This window comes from Anomaloglossus baeobatrachus, chromosome 11, assembly GCF_048569485.1.
Source record: "Anomaloglossus baeobatrachus isolate aAnoBae1 chromosome 11, aAnoBae1.hap1, whole genome shotgun sequence".
Taxonomy (NCBI): domain Eukaryota; kingdom Metazoa; phylum Chordata; class Amphibia; order Anura; family Aromobatidae; genus Anomaloglossus; species Anomaloglossus baeobatrachus.
Window position 1 is genome coordinate 62,617,493 of NC_134363.1, and position 17,613 is coordinate 62,635,105.

At 42.3% G+C, this 17,613-nt stretch overlaps 1 protein-coding gene and 1 long non-coding RNA gene across 2 annotated transcripts in view; one reads left to right on the top strand and one right to left on the bottom strand.

Annotated features, from left to right (window-relative positions):
* Window positions 1-17,613, top strand: part of LOC142256482 (uncharacterized) — a 139,230-nt gene that overhangs the window by 103,373 nt on the left and 18,244 nt on the right. The window lies entirely within an intron of this gene.
* HSD17B14 (hydroxysteroid 17-beta dehydrogenase 14) overlaps window positions 15,528-17,613 on the bottom strand; it is a 46,868-nt gene continuing 44,782 nt past the window's right edge. The window contains exon 10 of the transcript XR_012727527.1: window positions 15,528-15,756. The gene's annotated coding sequence lies outside the window, so the exon portion shown is untranslated. The remainder of the gene's footprint in view (window positions 15,757-17,613) is intronic.

The following is a 17,613-nucleotide window of genomic DNA, read 5'->3' on the forward strand; positions in this document are numbered from 1 at the left end:
TATAATTTAATCAGCCTAAAGCCACACTAGAAACTACAATATATACAATAGGGAATCTACAGAATATACATATGTCAGAGTACAGTTACAGATAAAGCATGGTTTACAAACAGGTATGCAATTCAATCAGTTACCTTGTGCGTCTGGCCACAGGGGGGCGCTGTAGACCAGGTTTCCAGGAACTCCCACAGATGTTTCCTACACGTGACCCCCAGCGAAAGAACCCTGGAAAATGGCCGAAGTAGGGTTATCAACCTGGGCAAATCCAGGTCCCCTCCTACCTTAGTGACCTCAGAGGGAGCACTGCTCCACCCCTGGCTGGAGTTATGGACAATCCACAACATGGAATATGGCCATAACTTGGCCTGGGAGCGTCGTAGGCGGACGCCGACGCTCTCATTGTGACAGCTATGAATTTAGCTACAGAATGAGAGGACTCATGACTTGTCTACTAGTTCCCCATTGGCTGATATCACGCCTGGGGTATTTCCCAAGCTCCCGCTCCCATAAAAAGGGTGTGCCAGCATCGTCCGCATGCGGAGACACCATTTTTATGGTTGCCATATTTATCGGAAATATGGCTTGCGAGATATGAACCATTTTTTACTGGAGTCGTTCTGTCTGGATACTTCCAAGCTTGCTAATTAGATAGCAGCTCCTACCACAGGGTCACGGCAGGGAGTCCTCCTGTGTCCATTGTTCCCACATCATCTCATCTCCATATCACAGGAGATGGCCATGGAGGTGTAACACCTTCACAGATGCTGGACATTGAGAACAAGAAGGGAGGGGGGCACTGCCAGGGAGTGATGAGCGATTATGACTGGAAGTCATAATTCATCTTCATATCCCGGGATTTGCCTCACAGCTATTGAATTTTTCATGTCAGTATTCACACAGCAGTTTCTGCTATTACATGTATTCCCCTTCCATAGTCACTGGTGTGCATACCTTATCTCCCCATTGTGATGTTTTTTAGTTTTTTTGCACCCAGTTCAGACATAGAATGGAGTTCCAAACGTTATTCCTTAATGGAGATTGGGCTGGACATGACAGAGTTCTGATGTGGTGGTCCTTCATCCACACATTGATTTTGCTGTGTGGCATGGTGCATTGTCCTGCTGGGGAAACCAGTCCTCAGGGTTGGGGAACATTGCCTGAGCAGAAGGAAGCAACTGCTTTTCCAGGATAACCTTGTATGCGGCTTGATTCATATGTCCTTCCCAAAGTTTTATATCACTGCTAATTTAAATTCCTACATGGTTCTATTAAGATCTATTTTCTCCAAACTCCAACCTTCAGGGCCCCCAACAGGTCATGTTTTTTTAGAATCTCCTAATATTATACAAGTGAGAGAAAATGTAGCCATTTCTGATGTCAGAAATTTCTGATCAACGTTTCTGAAAACGCCATTTTCTGGGGCGGTTGTGGACTGCAATTCTCAGCGGCGGGGGGGGGGGCAGAAAACTTGGGTCAACATGTGCTGCAGATTCCAATCCCCAGCTACTTACTTGTATGTGGCTCAGCACAAAAATTGGACGAAGCCCACGTCTTTTTTTTTTTTTTTTTTTTTAAATTATTTCATGAGATTCATGAGATAATTAAAAAAAGGGCTTCCCTATAATTTTGGTTCCCAGCTGGGTACAAATAGGCAGCTAAGGGTTGTGGGCAGCCCGTACCTGCCTGCTGTACCTGGCTAGCATACAAAAATATGGCGAAGCTCACGTCATTTTTTTTTAGTTTGTTGGCAAAAAACTTTAAAAAAAAAAAAAAGGGGCTTCCCTGGATTTTCCATTGCCAGTGAGGATAACACCAAGCAGTGTGGGTTAGATTGGGTTGGATTACCCTTAGCTAGAAATAAAAAATGCAATGGGAGCCCACGCATATTTTTTTAATTATGTTTTTAAATATAAAAGAAAACAAATGGGCTTCCCTGTATTTTGTTTGCCAGCCAAGGTAAAACTAGGCAGGTGGGGATGGCAGCCTGTCGCCGTCTGCTTTATATGCGCTGAGAATCAAAAATACAGCGGAGCGCTATGTTATTTTTTAAAATTATTTATTTTTATACAACTCTATATACAACTATATATTGAGTACAGTATATATATATATATATATATATATATATATATATATATATATATATATATATATATATATATATACCGTACACACACACAGGGTGGTCCAAGATAAGGTGGACAGTATGTGTAATAGGGTTATCAAACATGGTGTAAAGTGAAACTGACTCAGTTGCCCTTAGCAACCAATCAGATTCCACTTTTTTTTCTGCACAGGCCATGTTTGATAACCCTATTACACATACTGTCCACCTACTTTTGGACCACCCTGTATATACTGCTCAAAAAAATAAAGAGAACATTAAAATACCACATCCTAGTTCTAAACCTTCCCTTTATTTTTTTGAGCAGTGTATATATATATATATCTACAACTCTGGCAATAATTAAGAGACCTCTGCAAAATTTTCAGTTTTTCTCATTTTCTGACTGTATGATCTGCCTCCAGGTAAGTGGGTGTGACCGGCTGCACAAGACTACGTGGCTGTCCCCTCCTGAAACAGACAATCACAGACGCCCATTCTCTGTGTCGGGTCTGTGATTGCCTGACATCACAGTACTATAAAAATAAATCATTTAAAAAAATTACGTAGCGCTCCGCGGTATTTTTGATTGTCAGACCAGATAAAGCAGACGGCTACGGGCTGTCAGCCCCACCCCCATCTGCCTGGCTTTACATTGGTTGGCGATTAAAATATAGGGAAACCCATTCATTTTTTTTTATTTAAAAAAATAATTTAAAAAAAATGCGTGGGCTTCCGCTTTATTTTGATCGCCAGTCAGGTAAAGCCAGGCAGCCAGGGGCTGGGATTCTCGGCAGTCCACAGACACCCCTGGAAATGGTGCATTGTTTCTTAGTATCATTTCCAGGCGCTTTACCTGACTCGTCCAGCGACCCTGATGGTGGTGGCACGCTGGGTAATAAAGGGGTTAATACCAGCTTTGTATTCTCAGATGGTGCTAAGCCCGAAATTCATGGTGTCACGCCAAATTAGACATGGACACCATGAATTTCCAGTAAACCGTAAAAAAAAATAACACAACACAGAGAAAAACATTTTATTAGAAATAGAACAAAAAACATTTAGAGACTCCATCTTTATTATAAAAAGATCCTTAGTCCGACGTAATCCACAGGGACAGCAATATCAGCTCTGCTTCATCACTGTGCACAGACACAGTCTATACATAGTGAGAAGCAAATAGTCCATGTCAGCTCTGCATCATCACTGTGCACAGCAGTGGCTATACATAGTGAGAAGCACAGAGAGCCATGTCAGCTCTGCTACATCACTGTGCACAGAGCGATGTAGCAGAGCTGACTGTGAGGGGATGATTGCACTTACGTCTCGCATTGCATCTCCCCATTCTCAGGACAGGAGCGACTCAGCTGCATGGAAATAAACACCGCTGACCCGCTGCTGTCAGGAAATAGTGCGCCGTGCACCGATTGTGCGACGTGATGTGATGCGACATGACACTCACATCACGGCACACAGGACCTTTGATGATGTCATACTCACATGACCAGTCTGTAGCCAATGAGGTAATACAACATTCACACGTGACTGGTCACATGGGTATGACGTCACGGAAGGTCCTGTAACTCCGTGCTGGTTACCGGGTGGATTTGCGGAGGTAATCTGGAGATATTTCACCCCATGCTTCCTCCCTCCCACAAGGTGGATTGGCTTGATGGGCAGTTTTTGGTACCATGCGGTCCAGCTGCTCCCACAGCAGCTCAATAGGGTTGAGATCTGGTGACTGGGCTGGCCACTCCATTACAGATAGAATACCAGCTGCCTGCTTATTCTCTAAATAGTTCATGCATAATTTGGAGGTGTGCTTTGGGTCATTGTCCTATTGTAGGATGAAATTGGCTCCAATCAAGCACTGTCCACAGGGTATTGCATGGCGTTGCAAAATGGAGTGATAGCCTTCCTTTTTCAAAATACCTTTTACATTGTACAAATCCCCCACTTTACCAGCACCAAAACAACCCCAGACCATCATATTATCTCCACCATACTTGACAGATGGCGTCAGTCACTCTTCCAGCATCTTTTCAATTGTTTTGCGTCTCACAAATGTTCTTGTGTGTGATCCAAACACCTCAAACTTCGATTCGTCTGTCCATAACACTTTTTTCAATCTTCCGCTGTCCAATGTCTGTGTTCTTTTGCCCATATTAATCTTTTCCTCTTATTAGGCTAGGTTCGCACACTGCGTCTTTTTGACGCTGCGTTTTTGGCCGCTAAAAACGCACCTGCGTCGAAAAAACGCATCAAAAACGCATGCGTTTTTACCGCGATTTGGTGCGTTTTTGGCTGCGTTTTGCTGCGTTTTTGATCTCTGCGTTTTGCTGCGTTTTTCAAATGCATTGCATGGGCGGAAAACGCAGAAAAACGCAGGAAAGAACTGACATGTCCATTTTTTTTTTAACTCAAAAACGCAGGTAAAAAAAACAGATGTGTGCGGACAGCAAAAATGAAAACTCATAGACTTTGCTGGGGAAGCAAAGTCCTGCAGTTTTAAGGCCAAAAACGCACCCGAAAAACGTGCAAAAACGCCGCGAAAAACGCACTGTGCGCACATAGCCTTAGCCAGTCTCAGATATGGCTTTTTATTTGCCACTCTGCCCTGAAGGCCAGCATCCCGGAGTCGCCTCGTCACTGTAGACGTTGACACTGGCGTTTTGCGGGTACTATTTAATGAAGCTGCCAGTTGAGGACCTGTGAGGTGACGATTTCTCAAACCAGAGACTCTAATATACTTGTCTTGTTGCTCAGTTGTGCAGCGCGGCCTCCCACTTCTCTTTCTACTCTGGTTAGAGCCTGTTTGTGCTCTCCTCTGAAGGGAGTAGTACACACTGTTGTAGGAAACCTTCAGTTTCTTGGCAATTTTGTGACATGGAATATCCTTCATTTCTAAGAACAAGAATAGACTGTCGAGTTTCACAAGAAAGTTCTCTTTTTTTATGGCCATTTTGAACGTTTAATGGAACCAACAAATGTAATGCTCCAGATTCTGAACTAGCTCAAAGGAAGGTCAGTTTTATAGCTTCTCTAATCAGCAAAACGGTTTTCAGCTGTGCTAACATATTTGCACAAGATTTTTCAAGGGAACTTGGAACATCCATTAGTCTTCTAACACAGTTAGCAAACACAATGTACCATTAGAACACTGGAATGGTGGTTGTTGGAAATGGTCCTCTATACACCTATGTAGATATTGCATTCAAAACTAGATGTTTGCAGCTAGAATAGTCATTTACCATATTAACAATGTATAGAGTGTATTTCTGTTTAATTTAATGTTAGCTTCATTGAAAAAAATGTGCTTTCCTTTAAAAAATAAGGAAATATCTAAGTGACCCTAAACTTTTGAACTGTAATGTACATGGAAGGTGGAATTCAGCTGGTTTATCTACTGCACAAGAAACCGGTGGAATAAGTGGTGTGTGAGAGTATTAGTAATAAGGACCTTATAGCAGAGCAAAGCTATCGGCACAATGACCCGTCTGATTCTTGGATCCTCTATGGAGACATCTTAACCCTTTTTCGTCCAAGAATGTACTGTACATCCTTGGTCACCTCCGTCTGGTTACCATGGGCTCCGGCGGTGAGCCTGCGTGGATCCCTGCACTTGTCTGCTGATCTGATCAACAGAGATATGTGAGATGTGTGGCTAACAGGCGCAGGTGCATCAGAGAATACTGACAGCGCTATTTAAATAGCTGTGGCGGGGATTGCGCTGTTCCCCACCGCAATTGGTGGCCCCTTAATGTGATTACAGGGCACCAATGTGTTGCCATGGTAATGCGGGATCAGCTGATGACCCCTGACACTGCCATGACTCACTTCCTGTGAGAGCCGGAGAAGCTCCGACACTCACAGGAGATCAGCATTTCTCCTGATCAGAGCGATGCTGCTCTGATCAGCAGAAATTAACAAGCGATCGGACACTGCAGTGAAAAACGTTCTCTAGGGGGAATAATAAAATAAATAAAAAATGTAAAAAGAAAAGTTTAAAAATATGAAAAAATAAAAAACCTAAACATTCAAATCACCCCCTTTTTGCCCCATTGAAAATAAAATAGTTAAAAAATAAAAAATATACACATATTTGGTATCGAGAAACAATTACAAAAAACAACCACAACAGAGAAAAAAAAAAGATTATAATCTTTATTGAATTAAAAAAGAAAAAGCAAGAAATAATGACAGCCCAATGGAATATGGGTCCGGACAGCAAAAAATCAATATACTGTACATAATTATATAAGGGTCCAGCCAGCGCTAGAATATATAGTGTATGATGTAAAGAAATAGAATATGTAGGCAATATACCCATGGTGCAAATACGCAAGGACTACCAAAGTGCAATTGTGCAGCAATATGTAGTCAGAGGGCGAATAAGATCACTATGTAACTCCAAATAGCAGCTACAATGGAAAAGGCTGGAAATGGAAACCGTGCACCCAGGGCCGGACTAGGACTCGCATTCAGCCCTGGCATTTGGGGGTGCACAGGCCCACCTTTTGCGTGTTGAATGTGTAATATCTTTGTGCACTTGTAGATTGTGTAACACGACCATATAACATGCAGTCACGGCTGCGTCCAGTATTACAGCTCAGGCCTATGTATTGCTCTTAGTAGCAGGACCTGGTGAAGCCACTATTTTCCCTACAGAGCTGGGTCTCGCAGATAATAAAGAGGAAGCTGCTCTCCACATAATGCTGCGGTCACATAGGTGATGGGCAGGGATCCAAAATCACATCCTCCTGAACTAATACCGATGACCTATTCTACAGAGAGGTGATCAGGGAAGCTGCTGTTGTCACTGGTCAGAATTTTGGACACATACCACTTAGGGAAGGTGCAATGACATTTTTGGGGCAGATCCCACCATGGAAACTACTATGAAAAATCCTCTAATGACCATCCTTCTCTCCTCGCTGTGCACAGGTTCAGGCTTTTGAGCATCTTTTACCCACTTTGTTGTTGTTATCAGACTGCGGACCATACAGGAACAACAATACTGATAAGACGCAGCAATATCACAAATAATCATTACATCCAGGTACCTTTATAGGTGACATCTTCTGAGTCGTTCCTGTCCATTTTGTCTCCACGCAGTACAGACGTCATAATGAGGTTTCGAGCCCACCACTCGTCTCTGAAGACCTCCCTCTTTATTCTTCAGCAGCACTTCCCCACACAGCACCTTTACAAATAAAAGTATCATTATACTGCCCCATAAATATAAACATCTCACATGCTGTGCCCCTGAATAAATAATTGCTGTACTTCCTTCACAAAATATCCCCCCACACTGCCCTTATCCAAAATACCTCCCACACTGCCTCTCTCCTTAATATACCCCCACACTGCTTCTTTCCATAATGTCCCCACACACAGCTTCTCTCCATAATGTCCCCTCCACACTGCTCTCTTTATAATATACCCCCACACTACCTCTCTCCATAATATCCACCCATATTGCCCCTTTTTTATTATATTATTATTTATTTATATATTCCCCCCAAACTGCTCTTTTGTAATCCCCCCCCCCCACACACACACACACACACACACAATACAATGCACCCTCCATTACCCCTCCCCCCCCACACACACACAATACAATGCACCCACATTACCCCTACACAAACACACACACACAATACACCCCCATTACCCCTACACACACACACACAATACAATGCACTCTCATTACCCCTCCCCACACACATACACAATACAATGCACCCTCCATTACCCCCCCACACACACGCAATAAAATGCACCCCCCCATAACCCCCTACAAACACACACACACACTACAATGCACCCCTATTACCCCTACACACACACACACACACACACGTACAATGCACCCCCCATTACCCCCTCCCCACACAAAATACAATGCACCCTCCATTACCCCTCCCCACACACAATACAATACACCACCCATCACCCCCTCACACACACACACACACACACACACACACACACACACAATACAATGCACTTTCCATTAACCCTCCACCCCCCACACAGACACACACAATACAATGCACCCCCCATTTCCCCCTCCCCACACATAATACAATGCATCACCCCCTCCCTCCCTTCACACACACACACACACACACACACACACACACACAATCACACACAATAAAATGCACCCCCATCACCCCATACAGAGGCACTCATACAATACAATGCACCCACCATCAGGGCCGGACTGGGACTAAAATTCAGCCCTGGCATTTGGGGGTACACAGGCCCACTTTTAGCGTGGTGAATGTGTAATATATTTCTGTACTTGTATATGTGAGCTCTGTATGGCACTATGTGAGCACTGTATGGCATTATATGAGTACTGTATGGCACTATGTGACACATTTTTGCAGTGTGTAGCAGACCTTGATATATTTTCTGCTCTTTCCTTTCCTGATTTGTCGATTGTTCCGCCACATACCTGTGTCCTAATCACTCTACTAGCGCTGCAGTCATTACAGGAGATTGTACCTGTGCGGACAGGTCCAGGACTAATATTATTATTATTTATTATTATAGCGCCATTTATTCCATGGCGATTTACAAGTGAGAGAGGGTATACGTACAACAATCATTAACAGTACAAAACAGACTGGTATAGGAGGAGAGAGGACCCTGCTCGTGAGGGTTCAGTCTACAGGGAATGGGTGATGGTACAATAGGTGAGGACAGAGCTGGTTGTGCATGGTCTACTGGACTGAGGGCTATTGTAGGTTGTAGGCTTGTGAAGAGGTGGGTCTTGAGGTTCCTCTTGAAGCTTTATCACTGATATCACACTAATTAGTCCTCGATTAATGACTCCGCGCCCCTCCCCACACACACACATTACCATTCCCCACACACACATTACCCCTCCCCACACACACACACACACACACACACACACACACACACACAATACAATGCACCCCCATTTTACACACACACTACAATGCACCCCCATTACCCCTCCCCACACACATACACAATACAATGCACCCCCATTACCCTCACACACACACACACACACACACAATACAATGCACCCCCATTACACACACACACACACTACAATGCACCCCCATTACCCCCCACACACACACACACACACACACACAATACAATACACACACACACACACACACACACACACAGGGCCGGCCTTAGCCTGAATGGCGCCCTGTGCAAAACTGCCCTTTGGTGCCCCCCCCCCCCCTCACCTACTGATTTTTTTTTACCCAGTTTCCAGGAAACAAATGAGGACCAGAGGACATTTTTTGTCTATATATCCTAAGAAAATTGATCTTTTCAAATGTACAATAAAGTCCTCCATATTTGTGCTGGGGAATCTGCTTCTCAAATCCACATTAATTCCACCACATCACACAGAGACAGACACACAGAGACTGATATAGACACAGAGACACAGAGAGACTGATATAGAGACAGAGACACACAGAGACAGAGACACAGAGAGACTGATATAGAGACAGACACACAGAGACAGAGACACAGAGAGACTGATATAGAGACAGACACACAGAGACAGAGATACAGAGACACACACTGATACAGAGACACACAGGGACACAGTCTGATAGAGACACACAGAAACAGAGACACAAAGACACACACACACAGAGACTGGTGCAGAGACACACAGGGACAGAGACACACACAGACTGACAGAGACAGAGATACAGAGACACACAGACTGATACAGAGACACACAGGGACACTGTCTGATACAGAGACACAGAAACAGCGACACAAAGAGACACAAAGGTGCTAGAGATGGGGAGACAGAAGGCGCAAATAGGGTCTTACCCGGTATAACTTTGGTTGGTGAAAGTAAAAATACACTCACCTGGTATGGTTGTGCCAGTCACAACTCCTGAAATCGCATGTGAGTGTTAGCTTGGTTTAAAAGCAGCGGCCCCGTGAATGGCAAATATATAAATATAGAAAAGGGAAAACGGGTTTTAGCCGCGCTAAAAAACCACTGGTGCAGGATTAATGAAGAAGTTTCTTTTTTATTTCAGCATTTCCAACGCGTTTCAGAGACAAGGACCGTCTCCTTCCTCAGGAAAAAAAGAAATCATGCAACTGCCTACAGTCTAGTGTTTTAAAGGAGGATAAAGACTGCCACGTTGACAGCCATGACGTCATCCACCCACTCTATTGCAGGGCAATGACTCATAGACACGTGGAGAAAATACAAAGGAAAAAAATCACATTAAAATACATCAAATATTGTAAAAACACGAATGACAGCATGAAATACAAATAAAAATTGTTAAAAATGATTAAAAAAATCTTTTTGTGGTTCATTTTCGACATCTAAAATTTGCAGACATAATCTGGATAAAAAATAAAAAGAGATTGGAAAGGTGCGAACCTGTGAGCAATTGCTAGTATGCAAAGAGATTAACCACCATACCATTACTCCAAATACATCTAGAGAACTTGGTAGAAATGGGGATGGGATATTACATAGTGACTCAGGAAGATCAGTTTTTAAGGGCAAGAATGCCCTCAAAAAACATGAATATTTAATAAATATCTATATATATATATAAAGATGCGTGGGCGCATTGACGTAATTGATGCTGGTGTAAACATATTAAAATCCATTATGAGTATTAAACTTTTCTGCTAAAAAAATAAAAATTCGGAAATGAAAGGCAAAGTGGACGCTTAAAATGAATCAGAAAGGGGCTAGTGCAAAGGAGTCAAACATGAAATAGAAAGGAATCGCATATGTGAAAGAAAGAAGCAAGTGCCAGTGGTAACGGGGTGAAATGAGTTCAGACCGTGGGAAAAAGAAAGACTGCGCAAGCGCACAGAGAAAGTAAAACCCTGCTGGGGTAACGAAAGGTCAGACCGCAGGGAAATGTGTTCAGTAAAACAGAGTAGTGGGTGAATATACATATAAAGGTGCGCTGTGCGGAGATGAAGGGTGTTCGGAACTAGTGGTTATACTAATAAAAATATATAAAAATATATCAGGATGATTATTGGATATCTAAAACAAGAAGGGAAAAAAAACTTATTGTGGATTTACTCTGAAAGGGGCTATTAAGCCAAGAAGTATTACTATATAAAGGCGGGGTGCGCTGTGCGGAGATGAGGAGTGCACGGAACTAGTGATTATACCAACAACATATCTAAAGGGGAAAAAACGGGGGGGCAAATTATTTGTAAGTTTAAAACCACTCTAAAAGAGGTTATTAAACAAGGATGTATTCAATATAAAAACTTAAATAGTAATAACTATGAAACAACATATATAATAAGATCAATTATATCAATTAATGCTCATTATTATTGTTATTATCATTATTATTCTTGGGAAGGGAAAAAATGTTTATTAATAATCAATACCATTTAAATTAGGATGGAAACACGCTGGATAAAGATGAAACTAATAAATCGTGTAAAAAATGTAAAAATAATATAAAATCCTATCATATAAAATATATAAAAACCGTACCAATGATACTTAAGAAAGTTTTCTACCATTAGACATAAGAAGGGATATTTCTCTCTATTAGTATAAAAACCTACACCATAAATTCCTACCCATAGAAAATGGGTTGCAAGAATAAAAACACCTAAGGGTAACATACGTTGCAAGGACTGTGAAGGGCTTAAGATGAAAAAGATGCCCTTCATTTAGATCTAAAGATTTTGATACCTTTTTAGATGTTCAAAGCTTCATTAGGAGACTGACACTAAAAAGACATTTTTTACTTAAAGGTGATAACTTGTCCACCTCCACTGCTGAGGATACCCCTTTTCTCCATGTTGCGGTCAAACCAAAATCTAGGTTCTATCCAGTACAAAGCAAGGGGCATTTTTTAAAGACATTCTGTGATTTGGTGTTGTCAGACCTTAAAGAAGCTATTAACCAAAAGAAAAAATCCAAATATAACTTATCTTATCGTGAAAGGGAAGCCCTGTCAGCCCTGAAAAATAATGGCAGCATAGTCATTAGAGCAGCCGACAAAGGAGGTGGAATTGTCATACAAAATCGCACTGACTATCTCAAAGAGGCACATCGGATCCTGTCTGATCCGATTTACTACAGAACTGCAGATAGAGTGGAATATGATCAGGCTATTGCCGCCTATAATATGCTTATCCAGAAAGCAATTGAAAGTAATATTTTAAATCCCACGGAAAAGAGATTCCTGCAAATTAAAAATCCAGCAATGGCATTCTTCTACCATCTACCTAAGATTCATAAAGACATTCAAGACCCCCCTGGTAGACCTATAATTGCGGGTATTGATTCTTTAACCTCCAACCTTGCTAACTATATGGATTTACTCCTGCAACCATATGTGTTAAAATTAAATAGCCACATTAGGGACTCTGTCCATCTCATAGAGAATATCAGTGGTATTGTTTGGAAAGATTCTTACACATTCGTAACTATAGATGTGGCCTCCTTATATTCTAATATACAGCATCATTTAGGCTTGTTCTGTATCTCCCTGTTCCTAGAGAATGATGTAAATGTTCCACCTATCCAAAGGAATTTTATTTTAGAAGGCATGAACTTCATTCTCCACAATAATTTTTTTACTTTCAATAATATATTATACCACCAGCGGCTCGGAACGGCAATGGGGTCGAAAGCTGCATGTGCCTATGCAAACTTATTCATGGGGATTTTTGAGATGATTTATATTACAAATGGCCGGCATAAAGAGGGTATTGTCCTCTACAAAAGGTTTATAGACGACCTGTTCATCATTTGGGATAGCAGCTTCTCTGACATCAAAATTCTTCTTGATGACCTAAATAGCAACATTTGGGGTCTGAATTTTACGTCATCAGTATGTCATGACAGCATACATTTTTTAGATTTAGTCATTTTCCATCAGGATCACAAGATTTTGACTAAAACCTATTTTAAAAAGGTTGATGCCAATAGTTACATTAACTACAATAGTGAGCACTACAATAAATGGCTGCAGAATATCCCTTTAAATCAGTATAAAAGAGTCAGGAGGAACTGTACTCAGGATATAGATTTTAATGAACAGGTGGTTATATTGAAACAACGTTTTGAAGAAAAGGGATATCCCAAACCGCTCATTCGGAGGGCTTATCAGGAATCCTCTAATTTAAAACAAATAGACCTTATCAAAACCCGTTTGAGTATGCCCCCCATTGGACAAGGAAAGGATAAAGGCCCTCTTACTAATGGAAATCTAAATGAATGTGTAAAGAAAAGGGCCAAGCAGGATTTCAGCCTGAATCTCATTACCACCTTCAGCAGCGACAATATGTCGATTAAAAATATCCTGGCCAAGCATTGGGAGATCCTACAAAATGACCCCATCCTGAGCCCTATCCTCCCTCCCACCCCGGGTGTAACATTTAGGCGGGCACCCACTATCAAAAACATATTAGCCCCGAGTAAATTGAGGACATTGCCCACCCCAAAAAACTTTCTTCCAGCCTCAGTGGGTGTATTCAGGTGCGGTTCCAGAAACTGTTTGTGCTGTAAAATTATTTATCATGGTAGAACTACATTCTGCGCATCCAATGGGAATGAACATTTCAAGATAAAAAATCGTTTGACATGCCAATCAAACTTTGTCATATATCTGGTTGATTGTATATGCGGCAAGCAGTATGTAGGCAGAACAAGCCAAGCACTACATAACAGATTGAATTCGCATCGCTATAACATAAAAACGGGCTTTCTTCTACATGGTCTCTCTAAACACTGTGTTTTACAGCATAATAAAAATCCAGATTTTAAAATTACACCGATTGAACAGATTGACCCTATTGCACACAATAGGGCTGAAACCCTCAGCAGGAAAGAGACCTTCTGGATATATAAATTGAATACCCTTAAACCCTTTGGCCTTAATGAAGTCTCTGATTTATTTTATTAACCTAATTCTATGCATATTTATTGTCTTATTATACTTATGTCCGGCTTCAATGTTCTTTTAGTCTAATTCAAAAATCAGTGTTTTATGTTTCATCTTAAGCCCTTCACAGTCCTTGCAACGTATGTTACCCTTAGGTGTTTTTATTCTTGCAACCCATTTTCTATGGGTAGGAATTTATGGTGTAGGTTTTTATACTAATAGAGAGAAATATCCCTTCTTATGTCTAATGGTAGAAAACTTTCTTAAGTATCATTGGTACGGTTTTTATATATTTTATGATAGGATTTTATATTATTTTTACATTTTTTACACGATTTATTAGTTTCATCTTTATCCAGCGTGTTTCCATCCTAATTTAAATGGTATTGATTATTAATAAACATTTTTTCCCTTCCCAAGAATAATAATGATAATAACAATAATAATGAGCATTAATTGATATAATTGATCTTATTATATATGTTGTTTCATAGTTATTACTATTTAAGTTTTTATATTGAATACATCCTTGTTTAATAACCTCTTTTAGAGTGGTTTTAAACTTACAAATAATTTGCCCCCCCGTTTTTTCCCCTTTAGATATGTTGTTGGTATAATCACTAGTTCCGTGCACTCCTCATCTCCGCACAGCGCACCCCGCCTTTATATAGTAATACTTCTTGGCTTAATAGCCCCTTTCAGAGTAAATCCACAATAAGTTTTTTTTCCCTTCTTGTTTTAGATATCCAATAATCATCCTGATATATTTTTATATATTTTTATTAGTATAACCACTAGTTCCGAACACCCTTCATCTCCGCACAGCGCACCTTTATATGTATATTCACCCACTACTCTGTTTTACTGAACACATTTCCCTGCGGTCTGACCTTTCGTTACCCCAGCAGGGTTTTACTTTCTCTGTGCGCTTGCGCAGTCTTTCTTTTTCCCACGGTCTGAACTCATTTCACCCCGTTACCACTGGCACTTGCTTCTTTCTTTCACATATGCGATTCCTTTCTATTTCATGTTTGACTCCTTTGCACTAGCCCCTTTCTGATTCATTTTATGCGTCCACTTTGCCTTTCATTTCCGAATTTTTATTTTTTTAGCAGAAAAGTTTAATACTCATAATGGATTTTAATATGTTTACACCAGCACCAATTACGTCAATGCGCCCACGCATCTTTATATATATATATATAGATATTTATTAAATATTCATGTTTTTTGAGGGCATTCTTGCCCTTAAAAACTGATCTTCCTGAGTCACTATGTAATATCCCATCCCCATTTCTACCAAGTTCTCTAGATGTATTTGGAGTAATGGTATGGTGGTTAATCTCTTTGCATACTAGCAATTGCTCACAGGTTCGCACCTTTCCAATCTCTTTTTATTTTTTATCCAGATTATGTCTGCAAATTTTAGATGTCGAAAATGAACCACAAAAAGATTTTTTTAATCATTTTTAACAATTTTTATTTGTATTTCATGCTGTCATTCGTGTTTTTACAATATTTGATGTATTTTAATGTGATTTTTTTTCCTTTGTATTTTCTCCACGTGTCTATGAGTCATTGCCCTGCAATAGAGTGGGTGGATGACGTCATGGCTGTCAACGTGGCAGTCTTTATCCTCCTTTAAAACACTAGACTGTAGGCAGTTGCATGATTTCTTTTTTTCCTGAGGAAGGAGACGGTCCTTGTCTCTGAAACGCGTTGGAAATGCTGAAATAAAAAAGAAACTTCTTCATTAATCCTGCACCAGTGGTTTTTTAGCGCGGCTAAAACCAGTTTTCCCTTTTCTATATTTATACAAAGAGACACACACAGAGACTGATGCAGAGACACACACAGGGACAGACACACAGACTGACAAAGAGACACACAGAGACAGAGACACAGACGCACACAGACGTAGAATCACAGAGACTGATATAGAGACAGAGAGAGAGATACAGACACACAGAGACTGATACAGGGACACAGACAGAGACTGATACAGAGACACACACACAGACACTGATACAGAGACACACAAAGACACACACAGAGACAGACTAATACAGAGACTGATACAGAGTCACACAGACATAGACACACAAAGACTAATATAGAGATACAGAGGCACAGAGAAAGAGACAGAGACACACAGACAGAGACACACAGAGGCACATATACAGAGACACGGACACACACAGAAACACAGACTCACACACAGAGACACACAGAGACAGACACACAGATACAGAGACAGACACACACAGAGACCCACAAAGACGGAGACACACAGAGGCACGCAGAGACAGGCACGCAGAGACAGAGGCACGCAGAAACACAAAGACATAGATACACACAGACAGAGATACACACAGAGATACACACAGAGGCACAGATACACACAGAGGCATAGATACACACAGAGGCACAGAGACACACAGAGGCACAGAGACACACAGAGGCACAGAGACACACAGAGGCACAGAGATACACAGAGGCACAGAGACACACAGAGGCACAGAGACACACAGAGGCACACACAGACACAGAGATACACACAGACACAGAGATACACACAGAGATGCACAGACACACAGAGACAGAAACACACAGAGACAGGGAGACAGACAGAGAGGGACACAGAGAGTGGGAGAGGGAGAGACAGTTACACTACAACTATATGCAAATACCTGCAGGAGCCTCCACACAGCCTCCTATGCACAGCAGGAGCCCACACACAGTCTCTTATGCACAGCAGGAGCCCCCACACAGTCTCCTATTAACAGCAGGAGCCACCACACAGCATGTTATGCACAGCAGAAGCCACCACACAGCATGTTATGCACAGCAGAAGCCACCACACAGCATGTTATGCACAGCAGGTGCCCCCACACAGTCTTCTATGAACAGCAGGAGACCCCCCCCCAGCCTCCTATGCACAGCAGGAGCCTCCACACAGCCTTCTATGCACAGCCGGTGTCACAATGCAGCCTTCTACACAACGCAGGAGCCCCCACACAGCTTCCTATACACAGCAGGAACCCCCCCACAGCCTCCTATGCACAGCAGGAGCCCCCCCACAGCCTCCTATGCACAGCAGGAGCCCCCCCACTGCCTCCTATGCACAGCATGAGCCCCCCACAGCCTACTATGCACAGCAGGAGCCCCCCACAGCCTCCTATGCACAGCAGGAGCCCCCCCACAGCCTCCTATGCACAGCAGGAGCCCCCACACAGCCTCCTATGCACAGGAGGAGCCCCCACACAGCCTCCTATGCACAGCAGGAGCCCCGACACAGCCTCCTATGCACAGCAGGAGCCCCCACACAGCCTCCTATGCACAGCAGGAGCCCCCACACAGCCTCCTATGCACAGCAGGAGCCCCCACACAGCCTCCTATGCACAGCAGGAGCCCCCACACAGCCTCCTATGCACAGCAGGAGCCCCCACACAGCCTCCTATGCACAGCAGGAGCCCCCCCACAGCCTCCTATGCACAGCAGGAGCCCCCACACAGCCTCCTATGCACAGGAGGAGCCTGCACACAGCCTCCTATGCACAGCAGGAGCCCCCACACAGCCTCCTAT